The sequence below is a fragment of the Hemicordylus capensis genome, chromosome 10 (genome assembly GCF_027244095.1).
Source record: "Hemicordylus capensis ecotype Gifberg chromosome 10, rHemCap1.1.pri, whole genome shotgun sequence".
In the NCBI taxonomy this organism is placed as follows: Eukaryota; Metazoa; Chordata; class Lepidosauria; order Squamata; family Cordylidae; genus Hemicordylus; species Hemicordylus capensis.
The window spans coordinates 22,860,649-22,876,046 of NC_069666.1; the positions used below are offsets into that span (position 1 = coordinate 22,860,649).

The window sequence follows — 15,398 nt, forward strand, 5'->3', positions numbered from 1 at the left end:
CAACCGAGAAGGCCCGTCTCTGTGTAGCCACCAAACGAGTCGGCGGTAACTGGAGATGGACCTCCTCAAATGATCTCAATGGGCAGTGTGGCTCATAGTGAAGAAGGCACTCTCTTAAATACCCAGGGCATAAGCTGTTTAGGGCTTTATTAAGTTATAACTAGCACTTCGTATTTCGCCCAGAAATGAATTGGCAGCCAGGGAAGCTCCATCAGCAAAGCAAAGGAGTAATGTGGTCTCTCCAAGATGACCCACTGTTGCCAGAACCTGAGGAGTATACTCATGTGAAATAGGGGCCATAACCCAGAATTTGGCTTTAAAAAACTACTAGGTCATTATGACCAACCTGGCTGCCACATTCTGAACCAACTGAAGTTTCTGGAATATAATGTACAAAGGAATATGTACAAAGGCAGCATTACAAAAGTCAATGTATACATACATACATATATACATTTATTTTATTTAATAAAATAAATATATACATATACATACACACACACACACATATATATATATATAAACATACACACACACAGAGCACTCAGGCATTCCCTGTCTCTCAAGCTCTCCCCTCCAAATTGTAATTGCTTTAGAACTGCAAGATAGTTGGTAAAAAGCAATTTTCTTCACATTATGGGGAAAATCTATCCCATCATATTATTTGCTGTAAGCTTTTAGTATTGAGGGAGTGGGGCAGCTGCCACCACTTGGTTCCACACCTGGTTTCTCCCCTCAGCCCCCTCACGTCGCCGGCTGATAGAAGCAAGGGGAGACCGTCCGCTGATCCAGACACCGGCTCCTGTTTGCTGATCCAGAGCTTCCAAGTCCCAGCCGAGAACTAGATTCTGAGCCTGCCTCCGAGAACGCCAAAGAGGGGATTTTCTGTACCATAAACTTAATAGGGATGCTTATTCGAGAGGACATATTGCACCAGCAACGATAATAAATACTGAATTTCAATGGAAGACCTGTTATCAAAAATCTATATTTCACTTCAGAGCTTCCTCTGCTTCCCATATGCTCCATCTGTCCCTATTTAGCTGCTAAATGCTAATAGGCAATCCCTGCTAACAGGGTAAAGAAGCACCTTTTTTCCCCCCTTTAAAGTGGCATCTCTCATATTTAGCAGGGAATTGCAGCTGTCCTTATCCAGCCCAGCAGAGCATCTCTCCCGTGGCTGTTGCTGGGGTCTCTCTTGCGATTCTTTTCAGACTTTAGGGCCAGGGAGCCATCTTCTCATTGCTTTTGCTCTGCAAAATGCTTTGGGAACTTTTGAGGGGGGTGGAACACAGTGTGGAGGGACAGGTGCAAAATAAATGAAAAGGAAGGGGCTCCCTCAGGCAAGGTTGGCCTCATTAAGCGGCACCTGCTGACTAAGCCAAGGTGTGCCTTCTTAAAATGGCAGCTCTCCCCTATTTAGCAGGGGGAAAGCAACTGGCCTCATGCAGTGCCCTCACAGCATCCCTCCAGGGGCTGTTGCTGAGGTTTCCCTTGTGTTCCTTTTAAAGCTTGGGAGCCCCTTTGGGGCAGGGAACCATTTCCTTTTTTGGTTTTGCTTGGCAAAATGCTTTGGAAACATTTGGGGAAGGTGAAAACCAGCGTGGGAGTGGACAGGTGCAAAATAAATAGTAATAGAGTAGCTCCCTGAGGCAAAGGTCGGCCTCGTTAAGTGACCCCTGTGGACTGGGCCAAGAGGTGTCTTCTTAAAATGGCGGCTCTCTCCTGTTTAGCAGGGGGAAAGCAACTGGCTCTATCCATCCCCAGCTGCTGCTGCTGCTGTCTCCTTTAGGTTTCTTTTTCAGCTCCTTTGGGACAGGGAACCATCTTGGCATCCCTTTTGCTATGTCAGCCACTCTGTGAACTGCTGTTGTGGCTGCTCTTGAAAAATGGGGTGGTGTTTGTGTATTTACTACTACTACTACTACTACTACTACATTTATATCCCGCTCTTTCTCCAAGGAGCACATGATTATTTTTTATTTTTATCCTCACAACAACCCTTTGAGGTAGGTTAGGCTGAGAGATACATGACTGGCCCAGAGTCACCCAATGAGTTTCATGGTTGAATGGGGATTTGAACTTGGCTCGTCCCAGTCCTAGTTCAACACCCACTACGCTATGCTTGTCCCACACACACACAATACACACACGCACACACACACACACCTGTTCCAAGGACAGCTACCATTTTCTGGTCCATATCCCTGGTAATACATTGTTCCCATCTTGTCTTCTGGGAAACCTTCTTCACATTCCATTAGGGTGAGCGGCCACAGCTGTCATATATCATAGTTCAGCTCACTATCATGCTCTCTAGAAGTTTACTCACTGAGTAGGGCAAGGATGGATCTTGTCTCTTGACTGCAAGCATATAAATTTATCTATCTGAGGCTCTATTCCAGGGGTGGGCAACCCTGGCTCTCCAGCTGTTGAACTACAACTCCCATCATCTCCAGCCACAATTCATTGCAGCTGGGAATGATGGGAGTTGTAGTTTAACTCCCATCGTGACTGGATAGCCAAAATGGGAGTTGGCGCTCTAGAACTCCCAGATGATGGGAGTCGTAGTTCAACTCTCCATTCTTGGCTGGAGAGCCTAGGTTGCCTAATCCCCACCCCTGTTCTATTCCACAGTGCAGCCTACAATATGTTTCTAGAAGTTAGTTGCCTGTCTCCAGAGAGCTCTCAATCTAGATACACATGGACACTAGAGATGTCCATGATGTGTGGAGTCTGCCACTACACATGCTGGAGAGGATCATTTTGAACTAATGAGCACTGGCTGTAGGACAGTTATCCCTTCCTAGCAGACCTTTGACCAGAGGGTCAAAGATCTTTGATCTTGGGGTGTTACAGAAGGGTATCCCTATGTTCATCTGCACAGTGATAGAGGGCATATGTTTCTGAAACTGGAGGAGGGGAAGAGAGAGGATGGTGACTGGGTCGCTGTGTCCATATTGTGTGCAAACCATGAGGCATTTCTTGGCAGTACATAGGGAGCAACCTTCTACCGAGTCAGAACATTGGTCCATCAAGCTCAGGATTGTCTACACAGACTGGCAGCAGCTTCTCCAAGGTTGCAGGAAGGAGTCTCTCTCAGCCCTATCTTGGAGATGCTGCCAAGGAGGGAACTTGGAACACTCTGCATGCAAGCATGCAGATACTTTCCCCAGAAGGGCCCCATCCCCTTATAGTGATCATGCATGTAGTCTCCCATTGATATGCAACCAGGGTGGACCCTGCTTAGCAAAGAGGACAAGTCATGCTTGCTACCATAAGACCAGCTCTCTTTTTGTCCAATAGTGGGAAACCTCCTCTCCTGGACCACTCCTGAGCTTCCCCTTCAGCGAACATCCACAGGAGAGCGCTTGGTGTGTTTTGGGGAATGTTCTTGGCTCACATAGGGCTCAGCTGGACTTACAAGTGCTCTGTGTGAACTGAAGGTAGACCAGTGTTTCCTGTTACAGGGATGCACAGGTGTCATTGACTACAACTCCCATAATCCTCAGCCAAAGGCCATTGTCACTAGGGATGCTGAGAGTTGTAGTCAACAACTGGGTATCCCCATTACAGGGAATCCTGTTGTCCACTCATGGATATGCCCCAGAATCCTCCGCCACACACAGGGGTTGCATAGCAGAGATGCAGGGGTTCTACAACAAACCACTTGACAAGGAAACAATTCCCTCCAAGTGGAAAATCTGACAACCACATGATAAGGCTTCATGATATCCAGGAGGCAGGGTGCCTCTGAATACCACTTGTAGGGGAGCAACAGGAGAGAGGGCATGTCCTCACCTCTTGCCTGGGGGCTTCCCACAGGCATCTGGTGGGCCACTGTGGGAAACAGGATTCTGGACCAGATGGGCCTGGGGCCTGATGCAGGAGGGCTCTTCTCCTGTAAGGGATGTTAAGTTGCCAAGTAACTTTATTCAAAAGCGAACTCTGGAGCCTGCTTGTCTATCTGGCTAATTTGATTAGGGCCAAATGTAACAGAGGGCCTTTTGGTTACCATGTGGCCATTTGATCAATGCATTCAGAATGTGCTTTCTGCTGACAGGACGTGTTTGGCTTCTACAAGCAATAATGACAGAAAATAAATGGGAATCTGAGAGAAATAATCTTTAGGCATCCTCTGTAGGGCTTTCCTTTCTATGCTCTTCTCAACCACGATGAAAGCCAGAACTGGTCTGGAATACCAAGGAGCCCCCAACCCAGCTTTTCTCTTAACCTGTAGCGATGCCTTCCTTTTACTGGAAGACTCCTACCAAGGAAAAGCTGTTCTCAATGAAATGTGCACAGTAAATAAGTAATGAAACATTTTAAAAATCTTTCAGTGATGGAGCCAGAGTTGGAAAATGAAGCCACATTGCACATCTCTCTATGCCAGCTGTTACCAGTCCCAACAAGCAGGGATGGAAAGCATCATTAAACTGTCATGCCTTCAGATTTGGGAGATCATCTGAGAAAGGAATTCTTTTGAGACAATAATGAACTCAGATTATGGATTTCTGCCGGGAGTTTCCCCTCCTCCAGTATTCCATAGCCCAGGAGCAGCTACAGAGAAGGCCCACCTCTGAGTCGCCACCAGACGAACTGGTGGTAACTGGAGATGGACCTCCTCAGATGACCTCAATGGGTGGTAGGGATCATGCAGAAGAAGAAGGCGCTAAGATAAGATCTTGAATTGGGGTGGACAACATCATCACAAAGTATGCCGTTGAGGTGTCCCTGTGTGTCAATACAACTGTACCAAATCTGGTCCAAACTGGTCCAGGCATTGTCAAGTTGAGGTGGGGGAAGGGGCAGTGGGGAGGGAGGTGTAAGGGAAAGTAAGCTTCTTTCATTGAAGATCTCTTTTTGGAGAAAACTCTATTTGCTCGCATTTAGCACACACTCCCCCATGCTCCTCCCTCGGACAGTTCTAGTCCATGATGAAACTAAACCACCCTTAAAGGGATGGTGTATTATTCCCACAGTTTCTAGCCACAGTGGCCAACAGTCAAGGATAATGGGAGTTGCACACCAACATCTTCAGGAGGGCTGAAGTTGTGAAGCCCTGTTTTTGATGACCGAGCAAGCGTTTTCTCTTTCCAACTGTATTAAGGGAAACAAACAAACAAACAATCTTTATTTGTTAGTCACCCCATAACAAATTGTTCTCTGGGTGGCTCATGACATGAATTTAAGCATTCTCTAATTCCTTCTGCTATGCAAACTGCTTTGAGAACTTGGTTCTCAAACCAGGGTTGTATATAAACTTTCAATATGATGCAAATCCTGTCCCCCCATATCCCCCCCAAAACCCAGATGAACCCATATTATTGAATTACCTGATCCAAGGCTCAGGAAATAAAGTTCCCACTAGTCAGTCAGTCAGTTACACTCTCTCTCTCTCTCTCTCTCTCTCTCTCTCTCTCTCTCTCTCACACACACACTCACACACACAGTCAATATGATGCAAATTCTCTTCTCCCCCTCCCCCTCCCCCCCACACAGTCCCTTGCCCTTACTTTACAGTCTAGCAGTAGTGACAGGACAGGAGCAGCAGTGAAGAGAGGGAAGGAGGGAAGTTTTTTTCCACCTCCCCATTGCCCTGATATACTGCAGAGAAGCATACTAGGAGGAACAGTGTCATGGCCCTCATTCTGGGAAGCATCTTCTGGGGAGCACTGAGGAAATTGTATTGGAAATACATAGGAAGCTGCCACATACTGAGTCAGACCATTGGTCTATCTAGCTCAGTATTGTCTACACAGACTCGCAGCAGCTTCTCCAAGGTTGCAGGAAGGAATCTCTCTCAGCTCTATCTTGGAGAAGCCAGAGAAGGAACTTGGAACCTTCTGCTCTTCCCAGAGCAGCTCCATTCTCTGAGGGGAATCTCTTCCAGTGCTCACACTTCTAGTCTCCCATTCATATGCAACCAGGATGGACCCTGCTTAGCTAAGGGGACCAGTCATGCTTGCTACCACAAGACCAGCTCTCCTCTCCATTCCTGCTAATAAGTGAGGCAAACAGTCCCTATTCTTGCCCCCTCCAAATCCCTGAAGTCTCGCCAACTTCACAGCCTGCAAACAGCATGGTGAAGTTTTGGGGAACCATTTCCATGCCGCAGGACAATTAAGAAGTTCCTCTTTCCCAGGTAGAACAATCTGCCTTGGGGAATCTCAGTGGATAGCACCATGCTAAGCCTTGCCAAGGCTTGATTAGATTCAATTAACTATGATCCACTCTTGGCTTTCAAACTCAGGGTATTTATATCTGCCAAAGCTCTGCCTCAGCAGCTGGTAAGACTCAAGGGCTTCCTACACAGCGTGTGCTTAAATATCTTTGCGATTCTAGTGGAGGAGGAGATCGTTTTTATGCATGTTGAAGCAACCTCTGTATTTCTCCTGTTAACACTCACCCTTAAGTTCCAACACACCATAACCTGCTGTCCATAACGCCACCAAGGAAGGAAACACTCCACACACCACCACTCCAAAAAGGTTCTGAACTGTGTGCCACAATAAATAAATGCATTCATTAAGAAAAAGGTGCTTCATGACCACGGTGCCCATCTTCCAAAGAGGATCCCTGTCGTCTCCCTGAATGATCACAGCTCTGCATTCACTTGCTTACAGATTCCACTGGAGGCAGATAATACTGCTGTGTCTCTTGATCAGATGCCATCCTCTTGATCTCTTTTAAGGCATATGTGCAGCAGAGATCTCTATCCTCAGAGGAAGCTGCCCGTTGCATCTCTGTATGAGTCATCACCATTCCAATCTTGCCTCTTTCCAATTGAGAGGCTGTGGAGGAAGGAGGTCCAAATCTCTTCTATTTGTCACTAAGCCCTTGTATTATAAATTTCATTGATATTCCTTAGCTGCTTCTTTTCTGTAAATAAGCTTGTATGTGTAACTACCTTGCTTGTCTCTGTGGTAGGAGAGCTGACAGGGTCAAAGATCCGTGGCTTCTGCTCAAGCAGTTCAGTTAAGGTTGATGAAACGTACTGGTTTGATTTTGGACGGAAAGGGAGGTTTGTTTTTATTGGTCATTAGGGATGTGCACTGAAATGTTTCAGTGCCATCTTGAGGGCGGAGAGGGGTTCCCTTAAGAGGAGGCGAGCAGGCCCTACCTGTCCATCCCCCAAGCCCCCACCACGCTGGTGAACCAGAAATACCTCCGTGCAAGCGGCAGCTTGTGCCACTTTCCCCTTTGAAATGCCGCACTGGGATGACGAGATGCGTCCCTGCAGGGGCGAATTAATCTTTTGGCCGACCATAGGGAGCCAGAGATTTGCCACCCCAGAGACAAGGATAAGGGGCTGGGGGAGGGGAAACTTTTTAAATTATTATTTATTGTTGAATTTATATACCGCCTTTCATTAAAAACAACCCCAAGGTGGTTTACAAAAGTTAAAAAGCATACAATAAAAATGACAATCAAAACATTAAGCTAAAAATATAAAACAAATCTAATTTAAAAACTATAAAATACAAGCATAAAACTACAAATGAGGAAAAACACATAGAAGCAGCAGTAGAAACAGTAATGTAAAAGCCTGGGGGGAAAGCCAAGATTTAAGAGGCTTTCTAAAAACTGTGATGGAGACTGAGGAGCGGATGGCCACTGGGAGAGCATTCCAAAGTTGCTCAGGGGCAGCAACAGAGAAGGCCCTGTCCCAAGTGCACGACAGCCGAGCCTCCTTATTTCTGTCTTTTACCTTTAAAAATGCCTCTGGGTAATGGCGGAGGCTTGCCCGCCTCCTAAACCATCACAGGAGGTGAGGTCGGGGGCAAAAGAGGTCCTCCCTCAAGCCCGGCTTACTCGCAAATGAGACAGAGTGCAGAGGCATGCTGTTGCTTGCACGGGGGTATTTGCGGTTGAACAGCACCGTGGTGGGGTGGCACAAGGTGGCAGGAGCTTCGAGGATGGGCAGGTAAGGCCTGCCCACCTCCTCTTAAGGAAACCCCATGCTGAAGCATTTCGGCACCTCTCCGAAGAATCACCGAAACGCTTCTCTATTGGTCATTGTTTGAAAAATAGAGGGAATTTGAGTTATGCTGATCGGGTTGTTAAAAAAATTGTTGGAGAAAATGGTGTATAAAAGGAGGTTGCTTTTAGCACAGAGGGTTAGTGTTGTTGGAGTCCAAGAGTTACAAGCTGGAGAGCTGGAGTTCAGAGCTGGGATTCAGAAGAAGAGAGAGAGTTGATCAAGGAGTCAGAGTCAGGAGACAAGTTGGTGAGCGTGGAGTGAGGATCAGAGAAGGATCCAAGAAAGGAATTGCCGGTACAGTCTGCTAGACTATCAGAGCTGGTGCTGTAGCAAGAGCTGTGGAGACGCTCTGCAGAGCTGATACCACTCACCAGAAAGGGAAAAAAGAGGCAGACTGGGCTGAATCTCAGACCTGTGAATAAGAACAGGCCCTGAGGCTGAACTAAGGAAAAGCCAGAGTGTCTGAAGTGATTGAAAAGGACTCTACGTTAGGGCACTGAAAGATTCAGGTCAATTGGATGAGGTTTGACCACCTTTTGTTCTTTTGGTCGATCTTTTTTTTTTTTTGTACTAAACTTGTTAAGAAACTATTGATTTAAAGTGAACTATTTGCAAAGCGGGGCAATGCTTGATTAATAAGCAGAAGGTTGCCGGTTCAAATCCCCGCTAGTACATTTCCCAGACTATGGGGAACACCTATATTGGGCAGCCGCAATATAGGAAGATGCTGAAAGGCATCATCTTATACTGTGTGGGAGGAGGCAACGGTAAACCCCTTCTGTATTCTACCAAAGAAAGCCACAGGGCTCTGTGGGCGCCAGCAATTGACACCGACTCGATGGCACACTTAAACTTTATTTGCAAAGTAAAATTCCTTGTTGATCTTTAAAGAAAAATGGGAGCTTCTGTTTCCTCCACCCCATGCTGGTAAAAAGGTCCTTGGGCCTGATCCAGCAGGGCTGTTCTTATGTTCCTTTTCTACACCCTGAATCCCTTGCCAGACCAGTTTCCTTGGGTGACTTCAAATTCTAGTGTTCCGCAAGTGAGAGAAAAGCTGTTCTCTGTGCGCTGAGTTGAACTCCCCATTTCAATCTGGAGGGAAAGCAGTAATTATGTGCAGTAAACCTTCCATGTTTACAGTAAAGAAACAAATCCCATGCCTGCTGTATTCACCACAGCCTACAGGTTCTACAGCACCAAAAGATCCTGGACCACAAGTTCGTCGGCTTTAATTACCAAAGAAGCTTCAGCATCTCAGCTTCCCTATTGGCATCTCCAAAAGATGTTGCATCGACTTTACTGCTAATGCTGCCTTGACATCCAATTTATCAGCCTGGATGCCGTTCCTGCCTCCACCCTCGCCTTCTCTCCCACTATCTAATCTCTTTTAGAGGGCAGTGAGGGAAGGAGGAGAGAACAGCAGTCCGTGAAGGATCCCCCTTTAAAAGCATTATTGTTCTGCTATTATTACTGACTGTTACAAAGTGAGATGGAGACATGAAGTAGATTTCTGCCGAAGATAATAGCCTTTATTAGACAAGCTATTGAGAAGAAAACAAAAGGCAACAGCAGAGAATCAGTAAGAGCGACACTAAAAATCTATCACAGGCACAAGAGGAAATGACATTAATAGCCAGAATTTCCTTCCAACGGTTTGAAACTTTCAGCTGCCTCCTTAACAACGCCAGGATAAATGGGATTAATTTTATTGATCGGCAAAAGTTAAATCGCATAGATGAAGATGCCGGATTGACTTTGCCATTTCCTTTCTCTTCTGTGGAGGTTCTCTTCCCCCCCCCTCCCCGCTCCCCAAACAAGGAAGTCAAAGAGGTTGTAGCAAACCGATCTTGCCCAAAGGTTCCAACCAGAATAAGCATCAAGTTAGGGATGCCCACAAAATTCTTCACATCTGAATTTCTCTCCAGAATTTGGGGATCCAAACTACCAGATTTCACTTCAGAAGATGAATGATGCATACTAGGAATCCATCACTGCTCTGGGGTGTTTTGTTTTTTTAACTACCAAGATTTGGGCAAAGCACTGTAAATGTGCAGTTTGTTATATAAAAAAAGAACCCCAAATAGAAACTAACAATCCAAATATAGAGACAGATTGGATCATGTGATCCCACAGTTTAATCAGCTATAAATATTAAATAATGTCAATGTCATCAATATCAAGATACCGACCCCATTCACTAAGAAACTACCTAATAAACATACACTCAAAATACACATAAAAGCCATATATAAATATATAGATAAAGTCTCTTTAAAAGTCCAGAAATTCCATTTTAAGGAGTATCTTGATCTATATAGTCAAATCTATACATGGACATACTCAGGTTCCATGCATCAGGAATCCACCACTGGGTTTTAAAAAAAAAAAATACCAAAATTTGGGCAAAGCACTGTAAATGCTCAGTTTATTACAGCTTTCAGATGTCTCCACTCATTCAGCCCCCTGCCTCCCCACCCCTGGCTCTATATCACCAATATGCCCAAAGTGTATTGATAAAACATATTTAAAGAGCCAGTGCATTCATTTCTTTTCCTTTTTGAGCACTTGAAAATACTAATTCTTTCCTTTCTCAATTATTCTGTAGTTTAAAAAAAAAATCAGCAAGACTTCATTGCCAACACAGGTCAAGAACCTTGTTCAAGACAGTCATTTATAGCTCCATTTGGCCATCCAGCACATATATTTCTTTAACAAGACAGTCCCTTCGTTGTATCAAAGAAAGAGGTGGACTGGGAAGTGCTGAATGAGAGAAAATGGGATTAAACACATCCTAATTGGACCAAGGATTCCATTTCTAGCCAGTGACTAGTCTAGTCAGGGAAGAGAGCTGGTCTTCTGGTAGTAAGTAGAGACGTGCACAAAACCGAGTTTTCCGGTGCAGCTCAAATGATGTGTAATCACTCACCAGCCCACCACCCATGGCCGCTGCCACCCCCGTGGCTGCTGACACCACCGGCACTCATAAGTAGTGAATTACTCCTCTCCTGCCCACTCTTCTACCTTTAGGGAAGCCCCCTGGCCCTTTACTGGTAAAGGGGAATCCTCACCGAATCCCCCTTTACCAGTAGAGCTCTGAGCCGGCTCAGTTCGAACTGGGCCCATTCTGGTTCAGCCCCGAACCAGCTGAGCCAAGCCAGCTTGCACACCTCTAGTAGTAAGCACGCTTTCCCCCTTTGCTAAGCAGGGTTTGCCTTGGTTTGTATTTGGATGGGGAAACTACATGTGAGTACAGTCTGCTGTGAGATATCCCCCTTAGGGCAGCGACGGGCAAACTTGGCCCTCCAGCTCTTGTGGAACTATGACTCCCATCATCCCCATCCACAACAAAATGTGCCAGAGCTGATAGGATTTGTAGTTCAATGGTAGCTGGAGGGTCACGTTTGCCTACCCCTGTCTTAGGGGACTCTCTTACAGCAGTGATAGAGCATCTACTTGCAAGCAGAAGGTCCCAGGTTCAGTTCCTGACAGCATCTCCAGAGAGGCCTGGGAAAGTCTCCTGCCTAAAATCTTGGAGAGCTGCTGCCAATCAATGTGAACAATACTGAGCTTGATGGACGAATGGTCTGACTCCATATAAGGCAGCTTTCTGTGTTCCTCTGACCAGGCACCTGGCAACTGACTAACAGCACATAAGGCAACAGCCCTTTCCTATTTGTCCCCCGGAACTGAAATTCAGGAACTGAATCCTATATAGGCTCGAATCCTGAATCCACTCGAATCCTGAATCCTATATAGGCTCGAATCCTGGAACTGAACTGAAATTCAGCGGTATCCTGCCCCTGAACTGAAATTCAGGAACTGAATCCTATATAGGCTCAAATCCTGGAACTGAACTGAAATTCAGAGGTATCCTGCCCCTGAGCATTGAAGATGAACTTCGCTATCATGACCCAAGAACCCTTTCCTGATCAATCTCAGTCTCCTGGTCAATCTCAACATTTCTGCCCGAGATAGTTTTAACTGGAGAAACCAGAGATTGAACCAGGGACCTTATGCACACCAAGCAAATATTCTTCCACTGCTCTTTGGCTCTTTACCAACACGACAGAGTTTTCCCTCCTTCTCAGCACTGCCGCTGTACAGATGTCTGCAAGCAATGCTGAAGTCCAATATAAGACACTAGAAGGTAGGGATGTGCACCAAACCAGTTTGCCCGGTTCAGTTCAAGTCCAAACTGGACTGGACATGTTCCGTTTTGGCACCCCCAAAGTTGGGGCCCGTTTGGTTCAAACTCAAACCAGTTTGGGCCCAATTCAGGGGTGCTAGCCATGTTAGAATTAAGAAGTTGGACTCACCGCCGTTGGTGGGTTCAGCAGCTCTGGGGTGAGGGGTGCTGTTGCAGCCACAGGGGGTCTTTGACAGCTTCCCCTCCCCTCTCTGAAGGGCTGTTTCAGCCCTCTGTGAGTGCACAGTGGCCTCAAAAGTGGCAATTGGACCCTCACAGAGAGCCGAAACGGCCTCAAAACAGCCCTTCCAAGACCAGGGGGGCAGCCGGCAGGGGATGGGAACCCACAGATTATACACACGCATGCAGCCACAGCAGCACCCCCAGGGTACAACTTGCTTTTAAAAAAATTCTAATGTGTCTTGCACCCCCAAACTGGGCCAGAGTCGGCCCAGGCATTTTGGCTTGTCCTCAAGCCAAACTGGACTCGGTTCAAGGTCAAGCCCTAGAACCAAGCTGGCTCACCTATCCCTACTAGAAGGGGGGTGGGGGAGATCCTTCTGACTGCACAACTTCTCACCATTAATGAGAAGTGACTTCGTTAGCACCCCTGCTAACTAAGCAAAGAGGCATCTTTCAAAGTGGTGATTCTCTTATCTTTAGCAGGGGGAGAGCAACTGGCCCTATCCCACCTCAGCACAGCATCCCTCCAGTGACTGCTGCAGGGTCTCTCCTGGGAGGCTACATATGTGAGCACTGTAAGGCAGTGGTTCCCAAACTGGGAGCCTCCGGATGTTGCTGAACTACAACTCCCATCAGCCCCAGCTACAGTTTATTGTGGCTGGGGGGTGATGGGAGCAGTTGTTCAGCAACATTTGGAGGCTCCCAGTTTGGGAACCACTGCTGTAAGGTATTCCCCTTAGGGGATAGGGCTGCTCTGGGAAGATCACCTGCATGGCTTGCATACAGAAGGTTCCAAGTTCCCTCCCTGGCAGCATCTCCAAGATAGGGCTGAGAGAGACTCCTGCCTGCAACCTTGGAGAAGCCGCTGCCAGTCTGTGCAGACAATACTGAGCTAGACGGACCAATGGTCTGACTCAGTATAAGGCAGTTTCCTATGTCCTTCAATAGCGAACCCTTGCTTTATTGGATCAGATTCCAGCTGACGGCTTCCACCACTAATAAACCAGACCCCTCTGAAGAGCCCTCTGGAAGGGCATGAAGGTTACATTTCCCCATTCCATTTGGTTCATGGCATCTGATATTCGGAACATGGGGTGCCCACCTCTTTTAAAGTCATTTAATCCAGCAGCCATCACCACATCCTGTGGTGGGGAATTGCACAAGTCGATTATACATTGCACCAAGGACCATTACAATTACATTTCAATCGAGCCCTTCAATCGACCCCCACCTGCCACTTTTATCACCACAATCATCTTGCCATTGATGATTCTGAGACTGTGTGGCTGGCACAAGCTTGCTTAGTACGTTTTGCAACATTTGAACCTGGCCTAACCAAGAACATACACCACACTGGTTCTCAAACGGAGAAAAGTGCTTCCTTTTTTCGATGATCCTCCTGGCAACCAATTTCATTGGATGACCTCAGTATTTTAGTACTATGAGAATGAGATACAAATCTCTTCTCCACAATGTTCCTAATTTTTATAAGCTGCTATTATGGGTTTCTTATCCTTACTGATTTTTTTCCCCTAAAGTAGAAGAAGAATGGGCAAACCTCCGCTTTCTCATTCCAAATTAGGGTGGAGCCTAGAGCAGGCATAGCTGGTTGCAGCCCAAAACGTCCCCTGCTAACTGAGCAAGAAGCACCTTTTTTAAAAGTGGTGATTCTCTTTATTTAGCAAGGGGAGAGCAACTGGCCCTATCCATCCCCAGCACAGCATCCCTCAAATGGCTGTTGCTGACGTTTATCTTATGTCTCTTTTTTAGGATTGCAAACCCTTTGGGGACAGGGAGCCATTTTATTTTATTTATTTATTTATTTATTTATAAACCACTTTGGGAACTGAAAAGCGATGTACAAAGGTTTGTATAAATAATGTCCAGAAATTCTGGTGAGCCTGAAGAGATAGAGTCCAGTTCAAGATGTCTCTATTCATCTACAGCAGGGGTTCTCAAATGTGGGTCCCCAAAAGTTGGACTACAATTCCCATCATCCCCAGCCACAAGGTCAACTTTGGTTGGGGATGATGGGAGTTACAGTCCAACACCATCTGGGGGACCCAAATTTGAGAACTGCTAAAGTGGGCACATCAAAAAAACATGTCCTGAGGGCGCAAAACTGCCCTTGCTGGTCCGAAAGCATTACATAGCCAGGCTGGTTTTTGTTTTGCTCTCCTGACCAGTTGCCGAGATTGCTCTAAAAGGACCTCCCAAAGGAGGAACATCCATATTCCTCCCCACTTGGAAGACATTCTTAGACTCACTTTATTGGGCAAGCTTTTGGAATGTGGATTGTGGCTTTCAATTATGTATATATCTGCAGCTGCAGTTTGACTCGGATTCCCCACTGGGTTTGTTTGTAAGTTTCACCTGTGTTTAAGTGTCGATGTTCATTATTTGCCAAATATGTTTGTAAGCCATCTCGAATGGCAGAAGTGTGCGTGGGGCGGCTGGTTTCGAGGGTGGCGGGGCTAGAAATATTTTAAAGAAACATAGAAACAACATCATCAAGGACATTCAGAGCCCCTAGGAACCATGGCTTATCTGAACACTCCATTGCTTGCAACACATCCTCCGAGTGAAGACCAGCTGACTAATTAGTAGTGAAATAAACAAGGAAATGTTTTAATTAATGTAGATAAGGCACTTCTGAAAAAGCCAACCTAGGAAACCAGGAGCCTCGCAGGCAAGATTCGGTCCTCTGGGCAGCTTCTCATGATAGTGTTTGCTGAAACCTCTCCCTCTCTCCCCTCGGTGCCCCGGGAAAGCTATGCCTGATGGGAAACCGTCCGCTGCCTGACCCGAGGTCTCCAGCAGGAAAAGTCAAACACCAGGTCACTTGCAGAGCTAAATTTCTCGCTCCTAGGAAAATAAGCAAGCTTGCAACGCGGTGGGGGCCCCCTCTGCATAAACACTGTGACAACCTGTCCTCATTAGCGCAGACGGCCAGAGGGAAGCACGCGGCTGGCAGCTTTGGAGGGGGTCAGTTTAAATATAAATTGGAGAGATGCATTAATTGTGCCTGATTTGGCCTAGACACAT

The 15,398-nt window shown here is 46.4% G+C and overlaps 1 protein-coding gene across 2 annotated transcripts in view; it reads right to left on the bottom strand.

Moving 5' to 3' along the window:
• Positions 1-15,398, bottom strand: part of LINGO1 (leucine rich repeat and Ig domain containing 1) — an 827,164-nt gene that overhangs the window by 778,805 nt on the left and 32,961 nt on the right. Inside the window, exon 1 of one of the 2 annotated variants that reach the window (XM_053272887.1) lies at positions 723-919. The exons of the other annotated variant lie outside the window; for it this stretch is intronic. The gene's annotated coding sequence lies outside the window, so the exon portion shown is untranslated. Of the gene's footprint in view, positions 1-722; positions 920-15,398 lie in introns of those variants that run through there. 2 annotated transcript variants of the gene reach the window in all.